The sequence below is a fragment of the Pleurodeles waltl genome, chromosome 6, assembly GCF_031143425.1.
Source record: "Pleurodeles waltl isolate 20211129_DDA chromosome 6, aPleWal1.hap1.20221129, whole genome shotgun sequence".
NCBI classification, from domain to species: Eukaryota; Metazoa; Chordata; class Amphibia; order Caudata; family Salamandridae; genus Pleurodeles; species Pleurodeles waltl.
The window spans coordinates 612903369-612928774 of NC_090445.1; the positions used below are offsets into that span (position 1 = coordinate 612903369).

Genomic DNA, 25406 nt, shown 5'->3' on the forward strand with positions numbered 1-25406 from the left:
TTTGTATGCATCTCAATAGTACGACTATATCCTTTAGTGTACACAGATCTTAGTTGCAGACCTATGAATGAGTATGTAAATGACTGTAGAAATGTATGTTGCACAGTTTCCACATTGCCCCAGCAAAACACATATACATTTTTTAACATTACACCAGTAATCTTTCTACTAAGATAACCAATTCCATGTTGCCCCACTAACACACATATTGAAAGGCTACCCATTTTTACATTCCATTATAATAACGTACGTTCCATTCCCAATATCCACATTGACCCAGTGAAGCACATGTGAGCCTGCTCAGTTGCACTTTATCACAGTAAACAACAATGTAAGCATTGACAACATTGACATGCAAGTTTCACATTGCCCAAGTAAAGGCATAATTTCTCCTATGCCATTACAGCAGATGCATATTGACAGGTTACACACTGCCCCATGGCGAGGCAACAAAGAGATGAATGGCACACCCACATACACATATTCACCCACTCACATAGGCACAAATATAAGCCCACTCTAAGACAGAGGCATATACACTCATGGTCAAAAACACACAATGTAGTACACAGTCTGCTTCTAGCATACTGCAGGAGGTACAAGTATGCACCTGTCCATCCGGCAATCTTCCTACCAGTAGGTAGTGAGTTCAGGCACGTGGTTTAGTTGTTACAAACAAACTGTGTCCTGGAAGATCGCAGAGCATGTAAATCATGTACATTGCAGGAATATAGTATAAAGGTGTCGAAAATCCATGGGGTTCTTGGAATTGAAACTAAGGAACAGGTAGGCCTCAAACCCGAACCATCCGAATTGGTATAAACAGTATTTGAACTAGTCCCAGTTTCCAGAACGCGCGCCACCAAAGAATGACCGACCGAAACACATCGTGCCCACGTGGCTGGACTCTTAACTCTTCTGTATTTGGAATTTTTGAGTGTTTGTTTCCTTTTCGGGCTGCTACAGGCTTTATAGTGGTCCAGGTGACGTGTAGCACTATTTAAAATCTCAAATAAATATATATTTGGCGGTAAACAATAAACAAAAATCGTTTTTAACGGAAATTGCGTTTTAAAGTTTTGGGGAAAAAGCTGAGATAGAGATCTACAATGGTGCCCGCCTGTTGATTCAGTTTGTTGTTGTTTAGCTGTGTGTCCTGCATAACCGTTACATAATCTTTGATTTGAACTGAAGACTGCTTTAGCTATTTCCCCAACTTCAAGTAATTTAAAAATATTCATATATGTAGATGAGTTTTGGGTCAGCGCTTTTCCCCACTGGTCTTTCAATTATCATGCACATTTCGCTTGCACCTACTAATGCATACAGCACGGGGCAACTTCAGCCATTTGCTGCTGTGAGTGACGGCATGTTCACCCCATCACATGTGTACATCCTTCTAAAAAGAAGTGCACTTCAGTACCTGGGCTGGTGAGCGAAATGTATACTTTTCTGATTTTATTTCTTTCAGTACTTTATACTTTTTATTTTTTAGCTATGTTTATATTTTTAAACAATTACTTTATGCTACAGCAGTTCAAAGCCTATTCTACTTTTCTTTTCATCAATAAGAATCATAGCGTGATGTGTATTCTAAGCACAGCTATGTGGTAGGGAGCACCCGTATTATTAAAATGATATGCAATGGTTATTTCTTTATCAAAATTTTGATTTTGATTTTACCGCCACATTTGGGCAGTGATATGTTTAATTTATTTACTCTTTATTTTTGTGGCATATGTTTGTAATAAAAAAATAAAAACATAACTTTTTCACAAGCTTGCTAAGGCAAGACCGATTGACATAGAACACTTGCTTATAAACCTTTCAAAAGTACGCTTGTGTCTGTGTCAGATCAGTTTGGATGTGTAAATACTTTCTGCTTTGCTAGTTTTTTGCAGTAAACGGTGAGAACACTCAGGCGCGTGATTCCCAATCTCTAATCTGATGGATCTTTTTAAATTGACTAAGATGCCAAGAGAGCCAGCAATAATAAGACAATTCAGTTTTCGCGAAGCCCATTTGGCCACACAATAAGGATCAGGAATCGCTGATTGAAGTTAAGTAATATTATTACCAATTATATTCACTCCAGTATATATGCATGTCAGGAGAATATTAAAATGATACAAGATTACAGCTGGCAAGTTGAACTATCAAAATAGGTTTGTTCTCATTAGGATAAGATACAAAGTAATCACAGCCCCAGCAATACGGAAACTTCGAAATAGAAATATGTGTTCCTTAAAGAAACTCCGATTCTCTCTCCTACACATAAGTAAGTTCTAAAATCATCTAATCAAGGTTCTAAGTTTCGAATAAGGATTGCTTATAGAGTGGGGTCTCAATTATAGTCAGAAATGCTAGAAGGTGTAAGCATAGTAAAAATGTTATAAGGTGTCTTCCAGAATTTGAATGTGTTTAACATGAAGTTTCACACATGCAAAAATAAAGGAGGCAGATAGGTCTGTACCCCTCAAACTCTAAGGGAATCTGCTTTCTTCTAACAGCATGAACATTAACTAAAACAAATAGAACCTTCAGCAAAAATCGTATTGCCTCCCACCCCACTGGCAACCAATTATTTCACTTTTCATGGTGTACCTTTGCAACATCACCTGAATTTCCCATCCCACAGACTTTGGACACTTACTGCAACCTTAAGCATCCCCCGTTCCTGATACGTGATGAATGCTCATTTGTTCTTCATGCCTCTTGCCAAGATTTCTCTTCTCAGGCCTTAATATCAATAAACTGATGCATACAACAATACTCTTTTCTCTAGGTAATGAAATCATGAGAACACACTTGTAAATGAAAGAGCATGCTAACCAAGCTAAATACATTTCAAATTAAGGCCTTTAGTCAGGCTAACTTTAACTTAACATATAGGCCCTCATTATGACATTGGCGGCAAATTCCACTTACCGCCACGCTGACTGCCACCAACTTACCGCCGCCGCAGAAGATATCCGTTCACCATTTTATGACACACACACACCAATCCGACAGTATTCAGCCACATACACAAATCCGCCAGACCAAAGGTCAGTGATAAAGTGGCGGTATCAAAACCCACACCGTTATGCCAACAGAACAACGCCCATCACATTATGACCCACGAATCACCACAGCGGACATTCAACAGTGGTAAACCATTGGCGGTACATGCCGTCACGCTCAAAATGTACACACACAAACAAAACAACACCGCATTGGACAATTAAAACAACACACATCTGACACCCATACACATACCACACCCACACCACTATAAAACACACACCCACATTACCCACAACCCTTTACCATTTCAAACCATTGCCAACAGAGAGACAACAAGACCACTGACACAACTAGAGCCACACACTATTCACACCTATACACCACTCACGCACCCCAAATCACACACCCCAACACATTACCCAACACACCTTCACCAACACACCTCACACAACACCCAAAGCACCACAAAGACACCCTGTGTAGGAAAATGGCTCCCTGTTGCAATTAACTCCCCACTTTTTGCCTGATACTGATGCTGACTTGAATGAGAAGTGTGCTGGGACCCTGCTAACGAGGCCCCAGCACCAGTGTTCTTTCACTAAAAATGTACCATTGTTTCCACAATTGGCACACCCCTGGCACACAGATAAGTCCCTTGTAAAAGGTACCAGTGGTACCAAGGCCCCTGTGACCAGGGAAGGCCCTTAAGGGCTGCAGCATATGTTGTGCCACCCTAGGGGACACCTAGGGGACCCCTCACCTAACACATGCACACTGCCATTGTAGATTGTGTGTGTTGGTGGGGAGAAAAAGGCAATGTCGACATGGCATCCCCCTGAGGATGCCATGCCTACAAAATACTGCCTGTGGCATAGGTAAGTCACCCCTCTAGCAGGCCTTACAGCCCTAATGCAGGCCGCACTATACCACAGGTGAGGGCATAGCTTCATGAGCAACATGCCCCTACAGTGTCTAAGTCTATTCTTAGACATTGTAAGTACAGTGTGGCCATATTAAGTATATTGTTTGGGAGTTTGTCAAAAACAAACTCCACAGCTCCATAATGGCTACACTGAATACTGGGAAGTTTGGTATCAAACTTCTCAGAATAATAAAACCACACTGATGCCAAGGTTGGATTGATTAAAAAATGCACACAGAGGGCATCTTAGAGATACCCCCTGTATTTTACCCAATCCTTCAGTGCATGACTGACTGGTCTGTGCCAGCCTGCTGCTGAAAGACGAGTTTCTGATCCCCTGGGGTGAGAGCCTTTGTGCTCTCTGAGTCCAGAAACAAAGCCTGCACTGGGTGGAGATGCTTAACATCCCCCCCCTTGCAGGAACTGTAACACCTAGCAGTGAGACTCAAAGGCTCAAGCTTTGTGTTACAATGCCCCAGGGCACTCCAGCTAGTGGAGGTGCCCGCCCCCTGGACACAGCCCCCACTTTTGGCGGCAAGTTCAAGGGAGATAATGAGAAAAACAAGGAGGAGTCCCCCACCAGTCAGGACAGCACCTAAGGTGTCCTGAGCTGAGGTGACCCCTGCCTTTAGAAATCCTCCATCTTGAGTTTGGAGGATTCCCCCAATAGGATTAGGGATGTGCCCCCCTCCCCACAGGGAGGAGGCACAAAGAGGATGTAGCCACCCTCAAGGACAGTAGCCATTGGCTACTGCCCTCCCAGACCTAAACACACCCCTAAATTGAGTACTAAGGGGCACCCCAGATCCCAGGAAGTCAGATTCCTGCAACCTGAAGAAAGGAGAAGGACTGCTGACCTACAAGCCTGCAGAGAAGGAGGAAGACGACAACTGATTTGGCTCCAGCCCTACCGGCCTGTCTCCAACTTCGAAAACCTGCTCCAGCGACGCATCCAACAAGGACCAGCGACCTCTGAAGCCTCAGAGGACTGCCCTGGACTATAGGACCAAGAAACTCCTGTGAACAGTGGCCCTGTTCAAAACCAGCTACTTCTTTGCAACAAAGAAGCAACTTCCAAGGACTTCACGTTTCCCGCCGGAAGCGTGAGACTCTACACTCTGCACCCGACGCCCCCAGCTCGACCTGCAGAAAACCAACACCTCAGGGAGGACTCCCCAGCAACTGCGAGCCCATGAGTAACCAGAGACGACCCCCCCCTGAACCCTCACAGTGACCCCTGCAGAGAGAATCCAGAGGCTGCCCCTGACCGCGACTGCCTGTAACAAGGGACCCGACGCCTGGAACCAACACTGCACCCGCAGCCCCCAGGACCTGAATGAACCGAACTTCGATGCAGGAGTGACCCCCAGGCGACCCTCAGCCTTGCCCCAGTGGTGGCTGTCCCGAGAAGCCCCCCCTGTGCCTGCCTGCACCGCTAGAGTGACCCCCGGGTCCCTCCATTGAAACCTATACAAAACCCGACGCCTGCTTTGCACACTGCACCCGGCCGCCCCTGTGCCGCTGAGGGTGTGTTATGTGTTCCTACTTGTGTGTCCCCCCCTCAGTGCTCTACAAAACCCCCCTGGTCTGCCTCCCAAGGACGCAGGTACTTACCTGCTGGCAGACTGGAACCGGAGCACCCCTGTTCTCCATAGGCGCCTATGTGTTCTGGGCACTTCTTTGACCTCTGCACCTGACCGGCCCTGAGCTGTTGGTGTGGTAACTTTGGGGTTGCCTTGAACCCCCAGCGGTGGTCTACCTATGCCCCAGGACTGAGACTTGTAAGTGTTTTACTTACCTCCTAATCTAACCTTTACTTACCTCCCCAGGAACTGTTGATTTTTGCAGTGTCCACTTTGAAAATAGCTTATTGCCATTTTTACAAAGACTGTACATGAAATTGTTTTCATTCAAAGTTCCTAAAGTATCTAAGTGAAGTACCTTACATTTAAAGTATTAACTGTAAATCTTGAACCTGTGGTTCTTAAAATAAACTAAGAAAATATATTTTTCAATATAAAAGTCTTTGAGTGTGTGTTCCTCATTTATTGCCTGTGTGTGTACAACAAATGCTTAACACTACCCTCTGATAAGCCTACTGCTCGACCACACTACCACAAAATAGAGTATTAGAATTATCTACTTTTGCCACTATCTTACCTCTAAGGGGAACCTTTGGACTCTGTGCACACTATTTCTTACTTTGAAAAAGTATATACAGAGCAAACTTCCTACACCCTGTTTCACAGAAGAGGAGCTAAGGGTCTTGGTGGAGCAAATTATCAGGGTCGAGTCACAGTTATTTGGAGCACAGGTGCAGCAGATATCAATAGCTAGGAAGATGGAGCTAAGGCAGAGAATCGTGGACAGGGTCAACACCGTGGGACAACACCCAAGAACTAGGGATTACATCAGGAAGAGGTGGAACGACCTACCGGGGAAAGTACATTCCATTGCAGCAAGACACCAGCTCGCTGTACAGAGGACTGGCGTTAGACATCCACCCCCTCCCCCATAACTAACAGCATGGGAGGAGCAAGTCTTGGCAATACTGCACCCTGAGGGACTGGTCGGAGTAGGAGGAGGACTGGATTCTGGTAAGTCAACTCTCTACTACCCCCCTACCTGCATGCATTCACATACCCTGCATTCGTTTCTGCCCTGGCGGTCGGTGTGGTACATTGGCTGTCTATCGGAGATCTTTCTGCCATGGTCATAATTTGGCAGTAGTTACCGCCAGTCTGTTGGCGGTATTTTCGCCACTTTACCACCGACCGCCAGGGTCGTAATGAGGGCCATAATGTACATTTCGTATCTATGATTATACATGCAGTCATATAACTATTAGAATAAATGCAGAATATGAACAAAAGAAACTCATGTTACTTCTGCAAATACAGCTTAAAGTGTAAATATGAACATGAATTATGAATAAATTAAAACAATTTAAATGAACATTAGTGTGCACATTTATAAAGCTTCAGTTTCTCAATAATTAGATTTCATTCCTGTGTTTAAATGTTCACACATGTTAAAATTATGTGTCACACGGTAAATATAATTTAAAAAATAAATGGGAAATTGGCCATTGATAATGTATAAAGCATGGAGTCTAAATTGTGCTATTCCACAGGAAATCCATCTAAGCCAGTTGCTCCCAACTTGTGGTTGGCGAATCCCTAGAAGTCCATGGCACATTCCAAGGGGATCCACAGGCCTGGGCCAGCAGGAAGACACTTCTGCTGCTGGGGCCTTTTGACAGAAACATGTGCATGTTTTTATATGTATTACTTCATTTCTGCAGAAGTTTTAAAAGCACTGCAAAATTGATTGTACATCCAGCAGCTTTTGGGCAAAAAAAAACCTCAAGATAACTCTGGTGATTAATCTACCTATGGAAGGGAGTTTTGTCTAGTGGCAGTTTTGACTCACCTAAGGTAGTGCAGATGGTTAAGATGGCTTTTGCAAAGAATGTGTATCATGCAAAGAACAGTATTTTATGTACATACACCAGCGAGTTACTGCTTTTGTCCCAGAGATTCTTTTGTTGTTGCACAGCTTCTCTGGTCGAGTTGAACCTGTTGCGGCAGCCAGACTATCAATGTAGATCTTGTGCCTACACACAATTAATGGCCGGCTGTCCTTAAATGTTCTTGCATAGACATTAAAGAAGCTAAGCGTGTTAATAATTAAGAATGTTTTCCTAACGACATTTTAGAATTGTGAATGCATTCATGTACCCCACTGTGTAAAAATGTTCGTGTACTCCACTGTGTATAATATATTCGTGTACGCCACTGTGTAAAATGTGTTTGTGTACTCGAATGTGTGAAATGTGTTCGTGCACTCCAATTTTCGAAATATGTTCGTGTCCTAGTCTCTAGTGTGTAAAATCTTTTGGTGTACTCCAGTGTGTAAAATGTATTTGTGTACTCCACTGGGTAAAATGTACACGTGTACTCCACTGTGCGTGCCATTCTCGAGTGGTGCAGCATGTTGGCCAGTAATGCTGGCGCGACGTGTCTGCTCCCTGCCAGTGTTACACACTCCTCTGGGGAAACCCTGCCCAAGCACCACGCAGAACTGTTGTAATGGAACTGGGTGTGCGCCACACACAAATCCTGTCTGTGAGTGAGAGATGCTGCAAAACACGCGGCACCCGCCACGCCCCAGGTTTCCATTCAGATCCAGGGCACATTTTCCATTGGGGGTTTGGAGATATTTTATGCAAACTGCACACCCTTAATACATTGTTCCAGATTGTTTCTGTGCAAGGTACACAATTTAGCAGAGCTAGATGAGAAAAGAGGATATGTGAATTTGGCCACCAATGGGAAGATATACACGGTTTAGTTTAATCAAATAATTCAAGAGCTGGTGCCCTTCCATTTTGCCGCACAATCAGCGCCACGTCACTAGGGGGCGCTGCTTTACTTTCACATTTCTTCTCAGTAAAATGAATAAAGTGATCAGTGCCTTTCGGACCTGGCTGTGGTTGGGCACATCTGGTGGTCAGCGATTAAGGAGGGGGGGTGTTCTTATATGTGAACAGATGCACTGCAGAATGTCGATTGCCCAATATTGATTCCTTGATTACATTAAAGAGGTAGGCTGGTTTTCTCTTCGTTATGAAGTAGCCAGCATCTTATCTGACCTGGTATGTTATGAGATGTACCGTAGTGTTCTTGTGTGTTAAGGTGTGTTGCGTTACGTTACGTTGTGTTCAGAAATTTGGATTGCGCTCGCCTTACCACATCTCACCACATTTTGATCTAGCTGCATTCTCTGCGCCTTTTGGACTCGGCTGGGATCGTAGGCGGTGTTGGCAGCACTATGCAGCCTAGACCTGGCATGGTCCTCGCTCCATCTGCTCTGTAATTGTAGATGGGCTGGGATTCCCCAGCCACTCCTGTTACAAGTGGCCTGGAACCCTCTCACATTAAGGAACATGTAATGTAATCCAGTGTAAAGTGCTACTTAGCGAACTGAGGGGTCTCTAAAAGGTTGCATCCTTGGTGGCAGGTGCTCACTGGTCATCCATGAAGCCCGTGTAGTTACTGTCGGAAGAATAATTTATACTGTTTTGTTCAGTGCTGCCAAGTCATGACACTCTCTCGCTCTCTGCTAGCCATAGACCCACCCACCCACACACACATTCTTGACTCACAATACATTTTCTTGTCATCACACCAGAAAATATACTTTTCCCCTATTGGATGCAAAACTTCATAGACAATTTTGGCTTCTGGTTAGATTTGTGTTATTCAAATACCACACACTTACCAGCCACCCTGATCCAGACCTTGCCCTGTAGGCGACGAGTGATGTATCTCTTGGAACTTGAAACCTACTCCCAGAACAAAGGCACTCCACTTCTCACATCCGGCGAAAAATTAAATGTATGATGTCCTCTATGATTGTAATTTTCCGATTATTATTTGCTTGAAATAATACCAACCATGACTTTACCCTACCACCAAATTACAAAATTCAGGCATTAAAACATACACGGATCTTTCTAGAGCTACTCCTCTGACATTTAAACCTGAAAGTGTCTTCCTTCATCCACAAATAAAAAGATAATATGTGGCTGGAAAAAAAGAGGTGAATCCCTCCTCTGGGTAAACAGAGAACAATGTGGACCTTATTGAAAGGAAACTGACTGAGTCAAAGGGGCCACTTTGGCAGTGTTGTGGGCTTTTAAAACCCCTCCTACTCCGTCTGTGTCCCACTGCTTTTCATTCCCCATTCTGGTAGCCACTGAGCAGCCTATAGCTCATCTGGCCCATCCTTGCGCCACTGACAAATGTAAACACACTGCTTCCCATTCTGGAGTGTGTACACTGCATTATTTGCTCTATATCCCCATGTTGGTGTTATTCCACATTCTTCTTTTTATAGTCTCCACCATTATCTGTTCGGTCTTATTCAAGATTCTTCTTTCCATTGTATGAGCCTCCGCATAACATGGTCGCATCTCCTCTTCAACTGATGGTGTTAGTTACGGATTTATTACTGACTGTGTCTGTGTTCTTTTTGGTTCTTCTTCTGTTCAACAGTCAGTGGCACCACATGACTTGCCACACATAGATGTTTGCCAGGGTCGACAGTAGGTAAGAGGAGACAAAACCTATTTCCTTGACGCAACCATTTCATCCCAGTTTTGTTCCATTATTGCTAGAATGTTTGCTTCTCAAAGAACTTGAATAGGGCAAGCTGAAGGCATGGTCATCCCTGGCTCCTAAAACTATACTACCGTTTCCTTTTGAAAAAAATGAAATGTAAGAAACACTTTTTATGTGACAGGGTCAATGTTAGTGAAAAGTATATTTTAACTGTGGTAACCAGAATTTGTTGTTTGTTTAAAATCATTTCAGTTTGGGTTCAGTTGTCCCAATAAATGCGAAAGCAATACACGTGAAGTTACAACTAATATACAAACAAGAGTAGCGTGAAACATAACATATTAGCTGCACAAGCCATTCCTTGCATCTAATTTCTTCCTTGGTATCATTTCTACTTCACTACTCAAAATGATGTGGTTACATAGCGGAAGGGCATCAGGGACATGCAAAGATTCACACACTAACATATTTCAAATATTTTAGTCTTCGTTCATAACTGACAATTGTCAGGACATCATAATTTCATAATTTATTGTCTTGTGCAAATATAGCTCTTTCGTCACTGTATATCCCTGAATATTTTGATGAGCTACTGCCATGGAGTGACCAGCTTGCTGTGTCTAGAGTACGACAATTCCGTAGTGAGACACTTGCAGGCACGCGGCAACAAACTTATGTTGTACCTTCACTTGCACGGTCTTGGTGGAGACCAATTATAAAGAGACAGCCATTACACTCAAGTCTTCCCAGTCACTGCGCACAACTGGGCCACAACATTCCTCCCTCACTAATCAACAGCTCTAGCAAAGATGTTAAAACCAACACTCACTCTCCTTGTTCCTACCTATATCTCCCTTTCTGTCCATCCGTGCATACCACCTGTCTCTCCTTCTTTCGTTTTTTCTGTCTCCTTCTCTCATTCTCTCTTTCTGTCTCCTTTTTCCTTCTATCCTGAAGACTCGTCTTGCCTATTGTAGTTAACCTCTTTGAGCTGGACAAAGCAACAAAGGTACCAGCCGCATGCCTGGTCTTCAAAAAACAGCCTCTAGTAGTCCCAGTACCAGGAAAATGTCTGATGGGTTAAACTGCTACCCTGGGTCTGGGCACCTCCAAAATAGATGTAAAAAAACTGCTGTTCTCACTCAGTAGTCTGCATGGTATGGTTTATGAACCCCTGGACGAAAATGTGGTGAATGAGAGATAACTAAAAGGTCAGACAGTATAATCTCCCCTCCAGTTAATACAGTAGGAATATAAAAAGAACTATTACTTTGAGAGTGGAATTATACAATTTTCACACCCTGAATTTGCATTGTGCTTGTCATATGAATTAACTGTAACAATAAAGTTTCTTAAAAGGATGTTGGACTCAGCCATTCTAGTTGGTATGGTTCATCATTCACTCTTGACTGTAATAATGTCCACTGTGAGCTCATCGTGAGCACTTCACAGTCTTATCGCAAACATATTCCAGGACGAATGTAATTTGTTGTTTGATGCTTGTTCAATGTTTTATGAACTACCATTACAGTAAGGTATGTTCTCTGGAGGAACTTCTAGTGAGTGAAATTGAACCAAGTAGTATTTGGTACTTTCTTTACGCTTTCATATTCAACTCCTGAGTTTCACTGGGCCTCTGTGCAACTCTTATGACCAGATAGTTAATTGCCCTAGTCTGTGACTCCAGTCCCACCTCTGAGCACCTTCACTGCCCCGTCATACTATTGTGACCACCGAACACAGCCTAGATTTCTCCCACTTAGTGTAAATACAGGACAGCTTTCTCTATTTCCTCAACAGTTGTAGCAGGTGGGGCAACACTCACTTAGGGTTCCCTTGGACAGGACCGGACTGGGGACCCAAAGCAGCCCTGGCAATTTTGTCTTATCAGCCCCCCCTCCCACACCCAGTGGTTGGGGGGTGTTGTGCAAGTGTGAGCTTGCTGCTGCTTTTGTTACTGGGGACCGATATTGCAGCACCTCTGCAAAACCGTCCCCCAGTTACAAAACCAGCCCCTACTGCTGCAAAATCAGCTCCCAGCATCCCAGGAAAATACCAGGTGCCTGCTACCGCCAGCCCTGCCCTTCCCTTGGATCACCAGCATGTCATCTGCATACAGTTAGACTATAGGTGTGGTGTACCTCACCATTATGACTAATTTTCAGGTTATTTCAATCAGTGTTGATGCCTGCAGCTCCTCCACCAGCACAAACAACGTGTCAACAGTGGGAACCCTTGACAGGTACTTCTCCGTCTATTCCAGTGATGTCACAGTTCTAGTTTTAACCCTGGGTGTTGGTGCAGCATAAGGAAATATACCCCAGATAGTAAACTTGGGGCCAAAAGTTACACCCTTCAAAAGATGTCAGCAGAAACCTATACCCGATAGTGCAGGAGGCCTTTCCAATATTCAGTGATGCTGTTGGACTGTGTGAGAGAAACTGATTAATATGCGCAAGATATTGAACATCATACTGTTATTTGAAACAAAATCAATGATCACTGTGGACCAAGGACTAAATCACCAGCAGGAGTCGAGAAACAAGGGTCTTAATTAGACCTTTCACATTTTCATTTATCAGTAAAAATGGTCTATACCAGCCATAGTCCCAGTTGTCCATACTGATCTTATGGTCTAACACTATCAGGGCCTGTTTTGTTGATGCAGGAAGCATTCCTCTTCTAAATGCCTCCATGTGCACCTTCAGCATCTTGTGACCCAGCAACTCTGAGTATCCAAAAAGCAACTGTTCCGGGAATCCATTTGTGCCTTGGGTCTTGTCCAAATTCATATCGCCAATAGCAGTCAAAAGTAATTTCCAATTACTTATTGACCCAGTCAACATCCCACAACTCGGTTCCCATGTAAAGGTAAGACATATATTCTTACATAAAAGAGGTATACATAAACATATTCAGTCTATCGTATGTCTCAGTGAGTGCACACTTCTCAGTAACAGCATACCTGTTATCTGGGTGCGGAGCCGATCTAGCACACAGCCAGCTTAATTCGGCCTATGGTGTTTTTTATGTCACTCTTCAGCTGTGTCTTTACTCAACATATTTTATCAAGACAGAACCCACAAGCCACCACCTTCATAGCCTCAAATTCAAAAGGAGGGGGCGACAAAGCTAAATTCCAGTTTGAAGTCAACCTCTGTATGGATGCTCAGCTGGAGTCCAACGTCTTGCTTCTTAACTGCCCCAAATCTCCACCTACATAGGGATTCTCATATGAGGTCTTCAACCTGAATAATCCAGTGAAAGAGGTGAGTGGTTCAACACTAGGGGTGGGCAGAATTTTTTATTTCACCGGTCAAAGTGTAGTAATTTAGTAATTCTGCATTGCTCACATTCTGTATCTCTTGATGATTCTGTGGCTTTCAATGTTTCAGTGGCTCTTGATACTTCTGTGGTTTTTGGTATTCCTGGTTTCATGATGTTTCAGTGGCTCTTTGTGGACTTCTTTAGATCTTGATGACTTTTTGTCGGCTTCTGTTGCTCTCAATGCTTCTGTGGCTCTTGATGACTTTTGTGGCTAACAGTGCTTCTTTGGCTCTTAATGGACTACTGTGTTTCTTTACCTTTGTGCATTTAAGGATGGATTAACACTGTGGCTCTTGAAGGGCTTTTATTCCTACTCTGAAAGTTATGACTCATGCTGACCTCTGCTCTGTCTAAGTTCTTTCGTTCCCAGTTATTCCCAAGCCTGATATCCTGATAACTCTGTGTCTCCTAGATGTACTGCATTCTACCTTTATGCACTAATTCTAGATCCCTCTTCATAATGTATTATAACTTTACCAGAAGATCAATTTTAGTAGGATTGATGCCTACGTTACTGTCAGTTTCTGCCTGGGTTTTCATTACTCCATAAGATTTACTCTTTGCTAATAATTTGTCTCAGTGGACTAATATCTTTACTCTGTCGTTTTTTTATGTCACCTTAAGGTCATTGGTTGAAATCTGAGGGGGTCCACCTGACTCAACCTGTTATCCATGAGTAGTCAATAAAATGAGTACTGTCAGCTTGAGTTATACTAAAAACACTATTAAAATGCTTTGGTCCTACCCACAAGCAATGTTATAAAAAGGGAAAGTTTTTATTTTTAACAGATTTGTAGGGCACACCTGTCCGAAATCAATTTCACCCAAGGAATGTTTAAAAAGGGAATACATTCGTAATTAAATCATTTTAATTTGTGACAAAAATGAACATGTTTGAGACCAAAAGTGAGCTGATTTGAGAGCTCAAAAACAAAACTACCCAATCTGCAGTATTCCAGATAGAACCCAATTAATGTGTGTGAATCAGATTGCATGATAATTCAGCCATGCAATCTCATCAGACATCCAGTGATGGTCTTGTACCTCAGATCCCAGGTAACTGCAGGACTGGGCGAGACTTCATGTTGGATTTGTACCTCCAAGAGGGCCAGATTGCCTACATTGTTGAGTGGAGACTGAAGATTGTGATGGTTGTAATGAATGCATTTGCTTGTAGAGGAGACAGACTAAAGTGAATCCCTTCTCTAAATTGACCACAATGTGTGCCATACAAGTGAATTTAATGCAATTAAAAAGAGTGAGGGATTGTCTCTAGATCCGTCAATTTAAGCCAAGTTGACAACAGTGATTCAAGCCCAGTTGGCACAGTTCAACATGTGCATCTTAGCCACCCCTCCATGTATCCTGATTTATATGCTAATCCGTGGGAGAAGTTCGGCCAGTGCTGCTGGTTGCCAGAGCTGGCCACCAACACTCATTTTTGGAGACCGGGACTTATTTTTTATCATTAGACTTCGACCCAAAGCAACAAGGAGAACAGAAGAAACAGGAGAAGAAAAGAGGAAGACAAAGAAAGGGAAACAGTGTTGAAGGGAGAGAGCAGGACAAAAACATCGATAAATGAGGTATAGACCAGGAAATGTGGGACAGTGGAAGAAAAGGGATAAGGGCGAATTAAGCCTAGGCAGCTTTGCTGTTTGGTATTGGTATTCCTGGCAGTCAGCAGTGTTTTCTAAGAAAAACGCTGGGCCCAGCTCCTATATTTTTACAATTTCAGCACTGACCTCGACACGGTCTGTAGCCACACATGCCAACCGAATCAGGATCTGCTGGAAACAAGGCAAAAATGAAATGATGCCTGTCACACAAGTTCCCATCTCCCCCTCAAAGCGCTACCTCTGACATGAAAGGTTAATGCTTTGTAATTTATTCTTGGATAGGAGATTTGAGTGTGTGACAGTCCTTGATATTTTATGTTTGGCAGTTCCACAAAGCGCATGCAACAACTGGGTTTAGAACTTTGTTTTTGTTTGCGCTTTGTTATTAAATTGCCAAAAATAAAATACTGAATGTCTGTCACCATACATGCTAATGGACCTGATTCAGGCAGGTAAATGGGGAAAATACATTCTCCCGACTACCTGCTCTAAAATGTTGCCATGGAAGGTTGTAGCCCAGTCTCGGTTCTAAGTGTCTCAATGACCTCAGCCTGCGCTTCCTCTTTGCAAGTGAATCAGTTTCCTGTTTGACGTCACGGCTCACCCCGTGACCCTTGGAGGAGTCCCCAGACCACATTCCCTCCTTAGGCTGCCTGCTGTTTTGGAACACGCAGTGAGGTTTCTTGAACAGACAGGCGGCAGGCACCACCGAGAACTTGGAAACCGTGAGTTTTAGGATGTGTGCCTTGTGTGCTAACATTCTCCACATCTCCCTTTACCATACCTGGCCTCAGATGGTGTGATTGGGTGGGTTATATAGCCCGCGACATAAAGTGAACTGTCGCCACGTGTGTTTGTGAATGTTGTGCTCGTCTAATCAACTGGCTCTGTGGAAACTGAAGGCATTCACCAACAGGATTAACCACGCAGAGATAGGGCCTCGGGTTTGAGTGGTTCTGGTGATTGCCTTAGTTGTTAATAGATGCAAGATTGGGTTGATAGTGCACCATGCTTACCATGACCACTGCTAGCTGCAAGACAAAACCGATCCCAGGGACGGCCAAGGGTTTGAGCAGGGGGTCGTGCGTGTCTCTCTCTCTCTCTCTCTCTCACACACACATACACACACACATACTCTCTCTCTCTGTTTTACACACTCACCCGTCTTCTTGCATAATCACTCATACCAGTTCATTCACAACACGCACACATGCACCCACCATTCACAAGCGCATACACACGTACACAACCATTCACAGCATGCACACACAAATACACATACATTCATACAAATACACACACCAAACATTTAAAATAAAATCTTACCAGCCGTGATGTCATCATCGGGTGGCAGGAGCGAAGCCTCTGCGATCCTGGGGAACTGGGCCTCCCGCCTCCTTTCACTGGCTGACATTGCCATGGGTCAGTTAGTGAGAGGAGGCCGCAGTGTCTGACTCTTCACAGAGTGCGATGGGGTCTGTGAGATTGCTTACCCATCCCACTCTTTGACGAAGCATCACTAATGAACAGTCAGCCCTGGGCACTTCAGGGCTCACAACTGAAGCCCCTAGATCCCAGTCTTTCTACAATGCACCTCCTCTTCATGAGGAGGGAGACCTCCAAGCGCTTTTCACAGGGCTGTGAAATCTTCAGCCCAGCAGGGTTCGGCTGAGGCAGCCAGACAACTGCGTATTTAGCACATGTATAGCGCCTGGCTGCCTGACCCAAACATGAAGAGTATCTGTCAGTGACAGAAGCTATTCATGTTTGCCAAAAGGTAGGGCCTCCCCACCCTTAAGGGCAGGCCTCTATAGTTTTATCCTATGACATTAGCACCTGATATTGACAAAAAAGGACCAGAGAGGAACTTATCCTTTTGAACATCCTTAACAAGGCCACGCTGGCACGCCTCTAGGAGCAAAACACGTGTTGGCTACAATCCTCTGATACGCAAAAAACAGGAATAAAAGAACCATCAAATCTATGGTCTTATTATTATGTTCGTTTGTTGTATATATTGATTCGGTATGCTATTAACTGAGCATTTTACCCAAATACAGCTTTTTGAAGTGCAGTCACCCTTTCTCTTACCAATGACGGACAGTACATAAAAAAGTGCAAACTTCACTCATTTGTACATAGTCACGTCCTCCCATACACAAAATGTATTTCAATCATGCTGTCACAGTTCCTTAATACACAGTGTTAACATAGGCAGGGAATACTTGAGGCACATTGACGTAGACCCGCTCACTGTCACACAGAAGACATGCTTTCCTTGTGCCCCAAGCAAGCAAAGCAGAGACAAGAGGCAGTGCAAGCTTAGTTTAACTCACACATTCAACAAGTACAGCACAGGCAGGAGCAGTGCACGCTGCACTCACACAGTGAAGGAAAAGCTCAGGCAGAACCAGTGCAAGCTGAACTTACCTTACGCAAAGAAAAAGGAAAGCACTGACAGTGACAAAGCCAGCTTCAGTCAAACAGAAAAGGTAGATTACAGGAAGTGAAAGTTTCCATTACCCGCAGTAGCCCACACAGGGAGAACAGAACATTGCAAGATTGAGGTAGAATGTGTGTTGGTGGTGGGTTTCTTTGTCAGTGTCTATGTGTATGGTCTGGGCATTGATGTTTTGGGACCATTTTGTGTTTCGTGTGTTTCTTTGCATACATATATGTCTGAATGAGTGTTGTGGCCCTGATTGTGTATTATGCGCCCTTGTGATTGTCTGTTCTATATGTGTGTTTTTGTGCTTGTCTATATGGTGTGTGTATGCCTTTTGAAAGTAAGCGTGTGTCTGTAAATGTTGGTTTCTGCGTCTTCGGATGTCTCTGTGTGTGTGTCTGTATATATTTGTGCGTGTGTATGCATTCTATGAATGTGATGGTGTTGCTGTGCCTTTGCCGGTGTAAGCACGTGTGTTTCAATAGAGCAGGAGTGTGCGCGTGTCCGCGAGACACACACACGAGAGAGAGATATGTCTGCTGCCTCTTGCGCCTACAGACCGCTCCATCTCCTCGCAGCTTCCCGGCACAGTGTTTTGTATCGCACGTGTCGCTTGTTGCATTCGGGTTCCGGAGGGCGCCGCCTCTTGTTGCCTGTGACACGGTACACTCTGGAGACGTTAAAAATATCTGCTGGTGTCCTGGGCTTTCCCGGCTCGGGTAAAGGAGAAAGGGAAAAGGGATTGAAACCTATAGTACACTGGACAGGAAAGGGCGTTTTCCTTGCCTGGAAACAGGGAGTTCTTTCGATGAGGGACCGGGGCGCAGTCAGGGCACGGGCTGCAGCGCTCCGCCGGTGCTGTGGGGCTGAGGCGGTGCTACGGGGCTGAGTCGGTACAGGAGACCGGAGAGGCACTGAAAAGGTACTGTATGCTATATTCAGATGCTGTCTCTGAGTTTGAATAAACACGCGCTTATCCGTACGCTCATTGGGGTAGGATCTGAAAGTCTGCGACGCCAGGAGGGCTGGGAGAGGGTCACTCGCATGCAATGCACCACCCTATTGATGAACGAAAGACACGAACCAGGCTGTCTGTAATGCTTTTGGTTTCCAGATAAAGCTTCCCGCGTGCGCCAGAATCTCTGAAGCAGGAGTCTCGCGCTCGTTCCCAGGATCAGAGGCTGCAGTGAGCCTTTCTGATGAGGTTAGGAACTAGAGTCTGAGAGGATGACCCCGACCCCCCACATACCCATTACATACTTCAGTGCTGTACGCTCTTCATGAGGCGTAACGTGGAGGCAGTGATGCGTCAGGAGCTATAGCACACCCAGATGAGCTGGAATTAATTGATTTGCAGGATGCAAAATAACGATACCTTAAGTGTTTTTATCCTACCCCATTATCAATGTTTTCAAATATAGCAATCTAGTGAACAGTTCTTTTACAGATTACTCCCTTTCATGTATGTTGGGTTTGTAGTGTGCTGCTTGTCACCCCAGGTGCAGGCCATGGATCATTTTCCGTGCATTTCTATTCAGATGCAGTTCGTATCAATTTGTCTTGACATAGAGTGATTGAGTTGGGCCTACAGACCCCGTGGCAGCCTGTGAGCATACGAACCATAACTTAGAAAATATGGTCTATATGCAGTCTAAAATACATAGGAATGACGACCCGCAAACTTCAGATTAGGGTAAGTGAACGCAGGCGCAATATCAGGGGCAAGAAGACTAGAGCGAGGAGCACCGATCACTTTCTTGAGATTGGCCATACTGAGTCTGTTTGGGAGTGAGTGCTCCCGGAAACAGTGGTGACAGGGTCCCTCAAACCATCACTCAGCACCTGTTAGAAAGAGAACAGTGATTTGTGTATAGATTAGGAGCACAATTTACAGCTTTCAACGACTTGATCCCTTGGTCTCACATAGATACTCAGGTTAATCTCGGAGCTGAATGTCATTCTTTCTCCTGATTGCTTTTCAGTGTCTGCTTCCCCACCTTTGACTCGCTTATTAGACAGGAGACTCTATTTTTGCCTCTATCTCCTTGTTCATCATAGCAGAAGTATATTTATCAAATGATTTCAGCAATCCATAACTCTACTCACTGTATTCCTCTGTACCACAACATGCACCCAACAGTTCATTGTACAGATTGCAAATACAACTTATTCTCTCCGGGGGCTTTTCTGACGCTTTCTTGGTGATCCCCATCGATGCCTTTCCACTATGTATTTTTTCTTACTGTATAGAGAGAAACAGGCCGTCCTTTTATACAAGGGACCTCAGAGGGACACTTAAAGTACACCGTTAGTCCACACTCACCTAATGAACATTCACTATAAATACAATTCTTTTTGTTTAAAGAATGCAATGTTTTTAGTTGAATACGACTCTAACTCCTTGTCCTGCGAATTCGGAAATGAATATGACACTGGAAAACTGCTGTAATGTTTTTCCCTTCTCCCCTTAGTGATACTGATGGGCGACTACAATGTCTTGTCGCGGTGCACTTAATGCAACACATAATGTTGCAACGCGGTGGCCTGATGTCATAGGCTTCAAGCAGTGCACATTTGGCATCAGCTTGTGTACACACCACTGCCAGCTTTTGTGTCCTGGATTTTCCCTATCCTAGTCTCATTTTGCAGGGGGTCGGAGTTGAGTAGGTTTATTAAATCGGTGCCTTCCCTTTAGTGTTACTGGTCCAGGGTTCCCACCCCTTTTCACAAGAACACCGCATTGAAAATTCTAAGACTAAAAAAACAGTCTTAGTCTTAGCTAGTTCCTCATGTGGTTTAGGGTTTGACTTCAGGGAGATGCTTACTCCCTCCCACAACAGGGCTTTATCTCACTTATAGTAGCGTACGATATGTCCACCATTCTGGACATTTACAAGTGAAATGCACCTCGTGTTGAATTGCAATGATGCACGAGTTAACGCATGTTATTGGTACATTGCTAGGTATATCCAGTATGGTATATTGAGACATGAAGTGTGATATTGACTCTTGTTTCTTTCTCAGTAGGAAACACTTTAACTTATCAGTTACAACTCCGAGGATATTGTGTGATTTGCATGTCAATTGTTCCACTTCTCCCCAAATTGTACACAACGCATAATTTAGGTGGAGTGGTTTAGATTCAGGGATCCCAAGTCCTGAGGAAGGCCTTTGACCCTTTGGGCTTCAGTCTTAGTTTAAGCATGTTGATGACTGTGAGGATTTGAGAATCCATTCCATTGAATTCGTTAAGTTTAAAAACGTATTAGGCACACCCTAATAAAATGTATTGTATCACTTGCCAGATAATTGTAATTATTTACCTCTTTGGACCCCTCTGACCTTGTGACGTCAGTATGTAAATGCTCCCGACATTGGCTGAGCCCATTCAGGCTAGGTGCAGCTTTGAAAGTGGGCAGGACCAGATGGTGAAGCATGTCACAATCGGTGGGTGAGGGTCCCTTGTGTCCACGATCCTTCACTTTACTAGGGACTATGTCACATGCATGCATTTGTGAATCTGTTTTGCTACATATTGGTGTGTGTGGTATGAAACTATGTATAACATTTTATTTCAGAATATATGTTTACTGAATATGTGCTCTCTATAACCGTACGTGGCTGTGCTCCGACAAGCTGCTCTTCTTCCTTGCATTTAAATAATTTTTTCTTGGTGAACACTACAGTTCACCCCTTACTTATTCTCTAAATCGTGTTCCCTAAACTGGCCAGAAGGGGGAGCTAGGATTCCGCTCCTTCGCTCGCTTAAACCTGGATCATCTCCCTTTCGTGCACCCAACTAATAGTGTTTGAGTAACTGCATGACTTAAAATACAGATACCCGTTTCTGTCCTAGTATGTGACTGTACCGAGTAAATAAAAGGAAAACCTATGCAGTTAGTGTTGCTCTCCGTTTATTCCAAGAACCCCCCTCCCCTTTATGTCTTTATCAATCAATCAATCAATCAATTATTTGTAGAGCGCGCTATGTACCGTGAGGTTTTCAAGGCGCTGTGTGTGTGTGTGTGAGGGGGGGGAGGGGGTACAAGTAGTATCAGACTACCAACATCCCCCCCCCCCTCTCTGAGGAGCAGACATGCTTGTGACTATGGCTTGTGATTGTGAATAGGGGCCGATTGGTAGCTTTCCGTCTCCCCAGATATGTCTGCTTCTGATCCTGTCGGGATGGACACATCAGTAGCTTTACACAGGATGAAATGTGCCGAGTGCCCCCGCCAATGCTGGCTAATGTGAAGACGTTTGTTCAGTTGTGGAGGGCATCAACCAGCAGTGCTCTTAAACCAGCAATTTAACAAAACGGCATATATTTATACGTGTATTATATGTGTCTAAAGTACGAAAACTCTAGGGGCGTTCAAGCATTTTATATATGAATAAATGTGGTAGAATAGTACTCACAACTGTACCTGTGCATGGAACAAAGCAGAAACAATGATAATTGCTGATTGCATTGAAAAAGTATGTAGAAATGGACAAAAACAACTTACATTTCTAGGAGTATAACCTGGTAATAAGGTGTAAAATGGGAGCAATAGGACAACGAAGCTGATGTAGTCAAAAGGATGAACAAAAACATTGAAAATAAAGTATATGAGGCTTATGTTTGTATTTTTACTTGAAGATTGCTTGGAAGATTTAGATTTTTAAGTATGAAAAACTATAATTTGCCTCAATCAACTTTGGCAGAACTAATATTTCAACATTCAAATTGATATAAAAGTGTGCCCTTCTATATATCTGTGCCACTAACACACAGCAGCTGGTCATATTAGGGAAATAAATGGAACAATATGTGTGGTCCGTGCTGGATAAAAGCAGAGCACCAGAACCAGAGTAGGAAGTGTGTATCACCCCCACTGCAAGAAAAATATGTTCTACTGAAGCTGGCCAGGCTGGATTGTCAATCTTTCCTGGGTGACTGTGCATCATATAGGCTGCCCTGACTAGTCTTGCTTAACTTTTCCTTTAGGTACAGTAGCAAGTTGAGCAATCTTATAAGTCCTCTCCTACAAATATTACACCATAGCCAGAGGACACAAGATGCTAGTCTGTGCTTTGCTGTACTATGAGAGGATCTGCAGTCGTTAATATACATTTTGGGAAATCGTGACATCTTTTTTGTCCTTGTGGCTCTCTTGACAGACAGAACTGTGATGTATGTTATTACATGTGTGGCTTGTCACAGTTTGCTGTGCTCTCCACCTCTGTGCGCCGTGTCACTGGGGAATCTGAATGTTTCTTGATTTTTCCAGTCATGGGAGTTAAGAAGTCACAAGCATGTGGCATTGTCATGGTGACCCCTGGTCTGATGGAAAGAGCACTCCTGGGACATGGCATATAGGAACAACCCACAGCACAAGCCGGAAGCCCGGCAGAAAGATACATAAATACCCAGCACCCAGGATGACTGGCCTTGTCTTGTGGAAATATGGGAAATAGGTCATATTCAAAGGATTGGTTCACCTTGGGAATTTGGACATTAGTATGAAGATGCTCCTGTAAAACTACATGGACAAGCACCGCCATATTTCAAGAGGGATACTTGATCATTTACAAGCCGGTGAGCACCAAGCCAGTGTAGAAACATGTACCAGTGTGTCTGTGCAAATCTTAGTGGGGGCAATGGCTGGGGCCCACAGGCATCGTTTTCAAGCACGGATTTTGTAATCACCATTCTCTGACACACACATGCACTTGAATGGGTGACAGACTATTACAGCACACCTGATTGAGTCACATATTTTGTAATTCGAGACTCATTGATGGGATGTGCTTGGTCCATTTACCTTATGCACATTTTTAATTATCATATAACGTATGGTTAGTGCTCTAGAAAGTTAATGTCAGGACACATTTTTTACGAGTTCTCATGTACCTTCCTCATCTATGTCAGTAAAGCATTCTGACATGCAAGGTTAAACATGTATTCCAACACTAGTAATAGTCTACCAGTTAACTTTCTAATGATGAACTGCAGCTTCATCATAGAGTTTTAATAAACAACCAGAAAACTAATATTTTATATTCATGACAAAAGTGAGGCACCCCGGAATGCCATTTTGTTAGGATAAAAGCTGTTAAATTTAAAACGTTTCCTGAGTAGTAGGCTGAAATAAATGATAATTGAAATGTTAACACAGGTAAGAAAGCACTGGATTAAAAGTGTGATGGCAGGCAATGGATTTTAGTAATTTGCAACACAAGATATTTTTAACGGAGCTAACTATAGTTAAAAAGAGAGGTGTCTGCATAAGTACATGCATGGCCTTTTCACATCTGTTTACTCACCCTACCCATTTTTTCAGTTGCTTAACAGCTCCCTAATCTTAAAATGACTACAGTCACGAGCAGGAAACGCAGCAGGAAGGCTGCTTTGGGCAGCATCAATGCGCCCAGAGGCGCGATCAAAGGATTCCTCGGGCCCGCGACGCGTGACGCATGCATAATGGCGAGGCTGGGCTGGGCCACTCCTCTGACTCCCAGAGGGTCACCATTGGCCAAAGGTGTAACTGCCCTTTCTTGGGCCACTCTACGATGGGGAGAGTTCCTTGTTAGTACTGAGGTGGCTTCAGGTGAATCATCCTTAACTAAACAGTTGATATAGATGTATAGAGTCATTGATAAGCCCTCTACTCATACTGCAGGGGATGTAGCAGCCAGCAATCGAGAGAATGTAGGCCAAGAGCTAGAGATAAACACAGGCCATATTACCTCCCAGGAGGAGCATTCAACGGTGGCCTCTTCCTCATCTAGGGGGTGTAGTCACCTTGGACCTGGGGTTGGAGTGCCCCTAGGACCAGCTCACAATAAGCATAGGGCATCACCTTTAAGACTGAATCTTCCTCTTGCTTCTAATCCTATGTCGCCATTTTGGTGAATGTTCCTCTTCTGGATGAAGGGGCTGACAAACCCATGGTAGGCCTTATCCGTAAAGTCAGGCATTGGTGTCACCAGAGGGGGTGCTTTCCTGTTAGGGAGTGTGGCAACATTATTATGGCCAGAAGATTGTGGTGGTTGGGTGCAGGGGAAAAATTGTTTGAGGGCGATTGTACTGTGTTGAATTTTAATCGAGCAGGTATAGCTGACAGTAGATCTTCAATTATCTATCTGTGGGTTGCTCAAGGTCAGATGTTAAGGTTCTCCCATTCGTTTTTTTTACCCCCAATAAGTGGGTTGTCATCAAGGGCTCATAAGGAGTTCGGTCATCTACCAGATGGAATTTTGGCAGGTAACAGACTGCCCTCATTACCATTGGAAGTGAGGAATAAGTTTCAGTCGCTGGAGGGTATTGACGACACTGACTGACAAAGCATGACCTTTAGTAACCTTTCCCACGTAGAGGTTATCCCCCAGGTGAAGGCACAGTGTTATCAAAATTTTGTCGCTGGAACATAGCTGGGTTGCCAATAAAAAACAGGATGAAGCCTGAATTAGGGAAATAAAAAATTCTGATATTGTGGGTTTGCAAGAGACCTGGGAAACAGAGCCTAACTTCTTTGTAGAAGGGTGTGTCACCTTTTCGGTACCAGCTGAACCATCCAAGATGGGTCGAGCTACGGGAGGTCTGCTCTTTTTGATTTTGCTTAATTTCACAGATAGTATTTGACACCAAGCATTTGTTGGTGCTCAAACTAGATTCTGAGGGTCTCCCAAGCATTTTTGTGTTTGAACTTTTATAATTCATATGAACGGGAATCACCCACTGAACATGTAGGTACCTTTTGCTCTGCGCTGCAGTTCCTTGAAGGGAAGTATAAGGGCCCTTATTTTCTGGTTCTTTTGGGTGATTTTAACCTGCATCTCTGCCCTCAAAATTTCAGTGAAATTGATCTAGATGAAGTGAGCGATTCAGAGCAGGGTAGTCATTTTGACCACTCCCCTGAGGCCAGTTTTTTAGATGAGGTTCTAGTTGATAACAATTTAGTATATGTAGGCGAGGG

General features: G+C 43.9%; 1 protein-coding gene across 5 annotated transcripts in view; it reads left to right on the forward strand.

Annotated features, from left to right (window-relative positions):
• Nucleotides 1-25406, forward strand: part of NAV1 (neuron navigator 1) — a 950201-nt gene that overhangs the window by 43881 nt on the left and 880914 nt on the right. The window contains exon 1 of one of the 5 annotated variants that reach the window (XM_069238909.1): nt 18248-18367. The exons of 2 other annotated variants lie outside the window; for them this stretch is intronic. The gene's annotated coding sequence lies outside the window, so the exon portion shown is untranslated. Of the gene's footprint in view, nt 1-18247; nt 18368-25406 lie in introns of those variants that run through there. 2 more of the 5 variants (XM_069238907.1, XM_069238912.1) reach the window with 2 other exon arrangements.